Source organism: Muscardinus avellanarius (genome assembly GCF_963383645.1).
Source record: "Muscardinus avellanarius genome assembly, chromosome: 11".
Taxonomy (NCBI): Eukaryota; Metazoa; Chordata; class Mammalia; order Rodentia; family Gliridae; genus Muscardinus; species Muscardinus avellanarius.
Window position 1 is genome coordinate 74,237,371 of NC_137797.1, and position 8,403 is coordinate 74,245,773.

The 8,403-nt window shown below is 43.9% G+C and overlaps 1 pseudogene across 1 annotated transcript; it reads left to right on the plus strand.

Annotated features, from left to right (window-relative positions):
* Positions 1-7,564: 7,564 nt before the first annotated feature.
* On the plus strand, positions 7,565-8,145 carry LOC308270518 (protein RER1-like; annotated as a pseudogene). Its single transcript has one exon. The product of its transcript is annotated as a protein RER1-like (transcript).
* Positions 8,146-8,403: the final 258 nt, after the last annotated feature.

The window sequence follows — 8,403 nt, forward strand, 5'->3', positions numbered from 1 at the left end:
GTTTGTTTTAACAGTATCATTTAGGCATTTATCTCTAAGACAAAAAGTCACACAAAGAAGTTGTATCTACTTAAAATGACAAGATTGAATTCACTTTTTTTCCTAAATAAATCAGCATATTTTAATTAAGGTAGAGTCGCAAGAATACTTCCTAGGTGACATTAACTGTACGTGACAGACTAACTGGTCTTGCTAGAGCAAAAGACACAAGACACTTCACATTTATGTTTACAAAAGAGAATGCAAAGCTTGGCCTTTAGGATGGATTGGGTCTAAATATGTGGTGGTCTGTGAAGGTAGTGCTCTTGATATATCAAGGTCAGTTCTCTCCAATGTGTGTCTCAGAAGAGCCCCAAATGTAAATGTGGGTGCACTCAAAACACTGGGAGACACTAAAAATTGTTCTTTCCTTCTGATCCCTAGAGAAATTCAGAGTGGGGAGGGAGACCTTTAACTGGGAAGCTAACAGAACTTAGTCTTTAAACATCACCAGTGACTGCAACTTTTTGAATAAGTTATTAGATACTCTATGTCTCTCTTTCCCTGTGGTCACCATGGGCTTTAAAAAGAGGCAAATTGATGTTGGTTCAGAAAATATTAAGTGAGTTACAGGAGGACAATCTGGTTCAGCAATTATGAAATGTATTACATGTCAAAGATAATTTAAAATTTTCTTTAGTATTTTCAGGGATGTGATCCATTATCTAAATACATTTACAAGACAAAATTGGCTCTTAAATATAATGATTAAAACAATGTAGATTTACTCACACTACTTAAAGCTATTGACATAGTGGAGAGCAAACCTCTTCATCTTCCTGCCTTCCCATTCCTCAAAGGGATGAGCTTGTTTGACTCATTTTTTGAAAGCCTGATTGTATAATGAAGCAATTTACCAACTTCAAGTCAACTTCGAGATTAAAATGAACCCAACAGCCAACTACACACACTATAAATGGGAACGTGTGTGCACGTATTTGAATGCACAGAGGATGCATATATATCTAAAGTATTTAGTAACAATTGTGGCATGACACTTAACAATTAGAATGGCTGTCAGCTTTGGGGTAGAGCAGGGTCCTGGGAGGCCCATATTGTTCCCACTATTTAATAATTTATATATATATTTGGTGGTACTGGGGTTTCTGGAAACCCTTCTACCTCCGGGCTACACTCCCAGACCTATTTTTATACTTTTTTTATTTGGAAAAAGGGTCTCTTAAGCCAGCACGGCTGGCTTCGAACCTGTGTGATCCTCCTGTCGCCATCTCCCAAGCACAGGGATTACAGGGATTAAGCCGTGCACCACCATGCCCAGCTTAATATTTATTTTATATTGAAGATTACCTCTAAGCTACATCCCCAGTCCTATTTTTTATTCTTTATTTTGGGACAGGGTCTTACCAAGTTATAGAGGGCCTCACTAAGTAGCTGAGGCTGGCCTCAAAACTGTGATCCTCCTGTCTCAGCCTTCCAAGTACTGGGATTACAAGCATGCACCACCATGTCCTGCTTATGATTATTTTATACCATGGAATGGGTGGGTGCCAGGGAAGTTGCTGAGTTGCTTGGAAAAAGCGTGCTGTTTGGCAACTGCTATGGGACTACAGGTTGAGGATCCCTCATCCAAAAATCCAATACCCAAAGTGCTTCAAAAATCCAACACTTTTTGAATGCTGCTGACATTATGTCACACATGGGCAATTCCACACCACGAAACCTGTTTTGTGTACAAAATTCCAAAAATATTGTTGTCAGGCACTCAGTCAGGGAAGAGCTGTGGTTGTAAGCAGTGAGATTCACAGGAGAAGAGTTGCCATCAGAGAAGAACAAAGAACAACTTTATTATTGGCCCATCCCTTATATAGGGCTCTGGGCAAGATGGACACGTGCATGTGTGGTCTGTCCTTGGGGGCATGCACGTGTGTATATGGCACACATCCACAGCAACATTATGTGCACATGTACATTGTGTTTTGCCACACACAGTTGTGGCTGCACAGGATGACTGCACCTCTGTGTTTGCACGGGCCAAGCAAGATCATGTCTGCACCGCCAGCCTGTACTCCTCTGGGCCCCCACTTTTCCCCCCCACAGGGCAGGGTGTGTGACTTGACCCGGAGAGTATTAGATTGGGCTGAAATAGCACAACAGCAATAAAGGACGCAGCAGGTGACAATTAGTCCTGCAGCCACACAGGTGAGGATAGTCGATACCTATCTCCAGGAAGAGCCCAGTGAGTTCCCCCAGATTGTAAGTGGGTCCTCCTATAAGGCCTGAATAGCCTGTACCTCTGCATCCATCTCCACTAAGGCTTGCTGTACCTGCTGCTGGTGGTCTGGAATGTGTACACTGCATTCTATACAGAGAGGTGCACACGTTCCAGCTTGGAAGGCCGTGAGTATATCTAATGGCATTCTATTCTGCAAAACCACCTTCTGCCTCTGGGTGATTTTGTCCATTAACAGGGAAAGAGCCCACTGGGACGTACTTAAAGCTTCTGCAATGTTGGGCTAAGGCTTTCACCTACAGCTCTCATCCATAGACTCACTACCTAGAGTAAACAAAAGCTAACATAGTTCTCGGGGCAACCATTCAACACCTTAATTGGTCACAGACTGGTTTACCTCTTCTATACAGAAAAGGTGCTATGATTACAAGCTCCAATGGTCCCCTCATACCCAGCCCATCTGTTTCCTATAGCATATCCCAACAAGGCAGGGGGGCATCATTATGGTCTTGGCACAAGTTTTCTATCATGTGGTATCATTCATCCCATTCTGGGCTGCTGTGGTTCCAGGTTCATAAGCTGGTCCAGTTGTGTGCAGTAGTGGGGGTAATTCACCACAGGAGACCTTCAGCTGTCTCTACTGGCAGATCGGTGCAAACCCAGCAATGGGAGGTGTTGTGCAGTCTTGCAAAGGTGTGTGTGGCCAGGAAATCAGGCTATTTCCTGTCGTTAACCTGACAGGTGGGACAAGGCAGAAAGAGAAGCCATTGTAGGAAAGTCCTTCCCTTCTGGGAGGATGCAGGCAACATGCTTGTCTTGTTAACATTCTCCACAAAATATAAAGGAATAGGCCATAGTCTTCTGACATGTGTGCCTTCCCTCAGCATGCCTTCTGCTTGTGGGGGAAGCATGACCCAGACCAGGCAGGGCCAGGCAGCTGGCTAAGGGTCTATTTGCAACTGGGCCTTCTGTCCCAGGCCCCATGGCTCCAGGAGTGCAACCCACAGCTTCTGTACACACTAGGTCCACCCCCAGACATCTTGCCAAGAGTTTAAGAGCAGTGAGTAAAAAGGCTTCTTGCTTCGCCTCTGATCATACCAGGGCGTCTTCTGACATCACCTTCTAGTGTGAGGCATTCTTGACTTAGGAGTCTTCTGAGCTCCTTGTCACTTTCAAAGCACAGGGCATTCCTGCTATCACCTTGTCTAAGGGGGTTTGCCAGTGTGGTGAGGTTGCTCATTTAAATCCACACTGCCATGGGCGCTTGTGCCCACCACCTCTTCTAATGGGGAGGGGGCCTCCGTCCTCCCACATATCCTCGCCCCACATGGGTGGTGTCCAGTCACCCAGTTTTATGCTGCCCATCGGGGCAGCCAAAAAGTTAGTCCATGTAGACTTCCCAGCTATCCGTACAGACATGCTAGGGTTCTTGCATGTCTTCTTCATGAGAACAAGCCGGATTGCCACCCATCCAGCTGCCTCTTGGTGCACCACTGGGATATTTGGCTCTCCTACCTCCAGAGCCCTCCAAACATCTTCCAGCTGGGGACATACATCATCCCAATTCTCTGGCAGGGTCCAAGCTGCCAGATATGTCACTATTAAGAACCACAGCGAGGCCAGAAACCATATCTCCTCCACCCTGGGGCGTTCCTCCCAGGGCGCTGGGGGCACTCACCACATCCTGCCAACTACGCCAATTGTCAGGTGCCCAGTCAGAGGCCAGCTGTAGTTGTAAGAAAGGTTTTGACTACACAAGTTTTTTTTATCCCATTATGATGTATGAATACAGTGCACCAATAAAAAACTAAAAAAAAAAAAGAGAAAGGTTTTGATGGTGAGATCCCCAGAGAGGAAAACAAATGGCAGAGCCACCATCCGAAAGAGAACAACAGTAACTTTATTTCCAGCCTGCCCTTTATTTAGGGTTCTGGGCAAGATGGCTCATGTCCACATCAGTGTAAACATGCACATATGTGGTGCATCCTTGGTGTGAACATGCACGTGTGTATTGGCTCATGCCCCCATCAGAGTGATGTGCACATGGGTGTTGTGTTTTACCTAGTCATACCTTACACAAATGTGGCTGTGCCAGATATGTGATGGATGAGTTCACATCTGCAGCTGCTCAGGCTGGCCTATACTCCCTCTGGGCCCCATACCTTCAAGCTACGTGCATAAGGTATATATAAAACATAAATTTCATGTTAAGACTTAAATCCCATCCCCAAGATAGATATATGGGCAATAAAAGAAATTCTGAAGAGGTGTCAGATAGAAGTAAGAAATACTTTATTGGGAATTAGAGTAAAGTTTACTCTTTCTATATAGTTACAAAGAACTTGGCTGCACTGGGTTCATACCCTAGGGCTCCGTGGACTGTAGAACCTAAGAGTAGTAAACTAGTGTATATGCAGAAGAAATATCCAAGCGGCAACACACTCAAGAAGCTGGTTGGTTACTTGTAACCACTTATGCCGAAATAAGAGAAAGAGTAAAGAAAAGAATTACCTAAGGGTGAAGCGTATAATTAAAAAAGATGCAGAACATAAAGAATTGGAAATTTCTCAGCCTGGCTGCATAAAGAGCACAGAAGCATGCAAGAGTGTGGCCAAGAGATTAGCAGAATGGAAGGAAGCCAAGTGGCATTAATTAAGTGGCCCCAGGTGCAGCAGGACTCCCTGCTCCAGAGGACACACGTGAGGAGCCTCGGTAGCGTCCACATCCGTGTGGTGCTAATTCTTCAAGTGTGCGTCATGCAGGCACCCTGGGCCATGCAGACCTCCACCTGGGTTTTACAGGAGATGCCCTTGACAGTTCTAGGGTCTCCGTGGCAGTTCCGGCCCCACTGCCACACTCTGAGAGGCACTGCCCCGGAAGGGACTCTGTCTGACTCTGCCCTTCAGCGGGTTTCTGCCTGGGCTCCCAGGCCACTGATCTTGGACTCCACAGCCTCCAGAACCATGAGCCAAAGTGAGTATCTTTTCTGATACAGGTGAGCAGCGAGAACTAAAGGTGCCATGAGAGGCTGAAAGAGGAGAGAGAGAGGCCCGTTGGCTGGCTTTAGATTCTGAGTTGTCCATTTCTAGTTCATGGTTACTGCCTAAAGATCTTTCCTTTTCTGTGGGCTTTTTCCTTATCACAGAAAGTACTCGAGTATTTCCACTCACAGAGATAATGAGACGAGAAAAAGAACCAGACAACGGGTCTCCGGTAATCCCCAGGGATTTCTTCTAGTGACGTCATGCCCTGTCCTTCTCTTTCCAAAGAAAACTTACACACAGAAGGAAAACAAGATCCTCTTAGATTTGTTTCAGCTTTGTTTCTAGTCATGTTTTGCAACATTTACATAAAATTTTAATAATGATTTTATTTGTAAAGGCATCTTTCCAGGAAGTAGTCTGACTTACTGTTTCTTTGAATCCAATCATCTGCTGCATTCGCCATTTTCTAGACTGTCTATCACAAGGAACATTTTAATTGCTCAGTGGCTTCAACATTGATGTCTGTCCTTCTCTGTCATGGCTGAATTCCTGCTGCGCCCACCTGAGCAGAATTGTGCTGGTTCACGTATGTTTTTGTAGCCCCAAGGCAGCTTTGCTGATGATATGCAGTGAGTAAAAAAACCAATTGTTCTACAAACACAGAATTACATACCAAGGAGATTATCTGCTGGATGGACTTAAAAGTCCAACAGATATGCCACAACCAGATAACATGGGAACCTAGCAACTAGTCTTACCTATTAGTAAGACTCACAAATATTTCATGGATAGTATACAGTCTTATTCATCTTGACTCTAGATCCTCTGTTGAATGTTAAAAAAAAATGGACTGCATTAATATTCATTTTCATCCTCAGCCCTTCCTTCTATGAGGTGAAGCTACTAAGCCTTCTGCTTTAACCCAACAATAACAGGTAGAAACAATGGATATTAGATATTTAAAATATGTTATCAGGATTTGAGAAAACCACTCACAGGAAGTGGGAAGAGAAGGTTTATTTACTCTTAAATTTGACCAGGGAAATAACCACTGGCTAATGGCTATAAAGTGTATAGAAATGTGAATGAACTCTGAAGACCTCTCAATACTCATTTCTCATTAAAATACATTTCAGCACATGTCCTCTTATTGTTTGAGTGCTAATGAATCCATATTTAAAGCATGCCCATAAAAGAGTTTCTCATGCTTCTGAGACAATTGCTATAAAAATGTACCAGTCTGTGGTTTGCCTAAATGGGGCACAATTATCACTGTGTTGCACAGCATTTTTATCTCTACTGTCAGTGCAGGAAATCTCACTGTGTATGTGACCTGAATACATACTACCTAGTGGAAAATTCCATAAAGCCAGAGTAGCCTAAAGCACCCACAGCTGCCTTTCTTTTTTCTTTTTTCCCAAGCAAAAACAAGGAATTGCTGGAGAATAGCTTCCCACATCACTGGGCCTCTTTACAATTCTCTGTCATTTTCATCTATCCATATTAATTCTTAAACAGCATCATGCAAATTGCTGTTTCAACCCTGAAGAATGTAAATACTGAAGTAATTATGAAGCCATAGTTTTCTAGTGGCACACATTTAACTGATTAGCTGAAAGTCAAATGTTAATGTCACAAAACAGAGAAGTAAAACCTAATTAATAGGCTAACACAGAGAAAACAACCAAATATTGTAAGGCATTTTGAATATGGAGAACCTTCTGGCGAAGTGTTTCACTAACTGAATGTACAGAACGTAAGTGCATTCCGTTTGCTTCAATCATGCTGCAGGACTGGTGAGACAAAGGGTGTTAGGAAGTGGAGGGAGAAGGACTCGTGAGGCGACGGATTGCTGGGCAGAATGTCTTGTCCAACTAGGCAGCAGTGCGGGATGAGAGAAGGACCCAGGACACAGGTCTCAGCCTAGAGCTGTCAAGAGCTCACACACAGCACGGCTGTCCCTTGTCATGCAGCAGTTAACTGTGAGCTTCCTTGGCCCCCTTCCTGCTCTGGCTTCCACTTCTCCAAGTGCCCCCCTCCTCTCTTTTATACTCCACCCCTTCCTTAAGCAGTTTGAATTAGTAAATGTCCCTAGTCACATCCCAACTTCTATTTATCATCCAATATAAAACTATAGAGAATTTTATAGAATTATCAAATCTAACAGCTCTAAGTTGAGGTGTGTTCCCCAAAAAGACGTGCTAAAACCCTAACCCACAGGACCTTGGAATGGGGTCTTATCTGGTAATAGGGTCAATGCTGATTTAGTAAGCTGAATTCATACTGGAGTAGGGTGGTGCCTGCTTCTTCTGCGGTCACAAGGGAAATAATGGTTCAGACTAGTTATAGAATGTCCGAAGGGGGCAGTGTTGGAGATTCTGTTCAGGGGAAATCACCAGTACAGATTTTTTACTGGACTAGGACAGATTTATCAGCCCTGGTTGGACAAATCTACACCTTACCCATCTGTGTGGTGGGTGTTGAGGCTGGATCTGAGTTTTGCCTACATGATTAGAGTTTATCTGCTACCCATGTGGTACATTATGACCGACACCCTGGGAACCTACCATCAAAATCTTTTCATTGCATTACTTTTTCCCAAAGTGCACTCTTCCTTAATGGAAGACTCAAATGACAGCCTTTTCTTACCAACCAAACAAAACAAGGAGTTTTATCCCTTCTTTTGAAGGCTTTCAGAGTTTAAATTTTGTTATGCAGCTACAAAGGGCATCCTATGGCTTCAGCCTGTACCTTCAAGGCTTTTAACAGTCCAGAGTTCTGGCCAATCTGGTGATGTACTTCATTATGTTTTTCTGTATCACAATGAAGAGGCAAATAAAACACATGATTAAATACTGATACATAGCATTCAGATATAGAAAGAGGAGGTACAAAGGAAAGGAGGATTTGGACAAGACTTTTGCTAGTTAGAAGCTGAACTGAGAGCCGGGCATGGTGGTGCATCCGTGTAATCCCAGAACTTGGGAGGCTGAAACAGGAGGATGGTGGGTTTTCAGGTACCTCAACTACTTAGTGAGGCCCTCCCCAACTTAGTGAGACCTTGTTTCAAAACAAAGAATAAAAAATAGGGCTGAGGGGGGTGTATGGGATTTATGAAAACATATGTGAACACGCTGGTTCAGTATGACCAAGTGGACTGGATAGCCTGATCCTGGGAAGGGCTTGTTC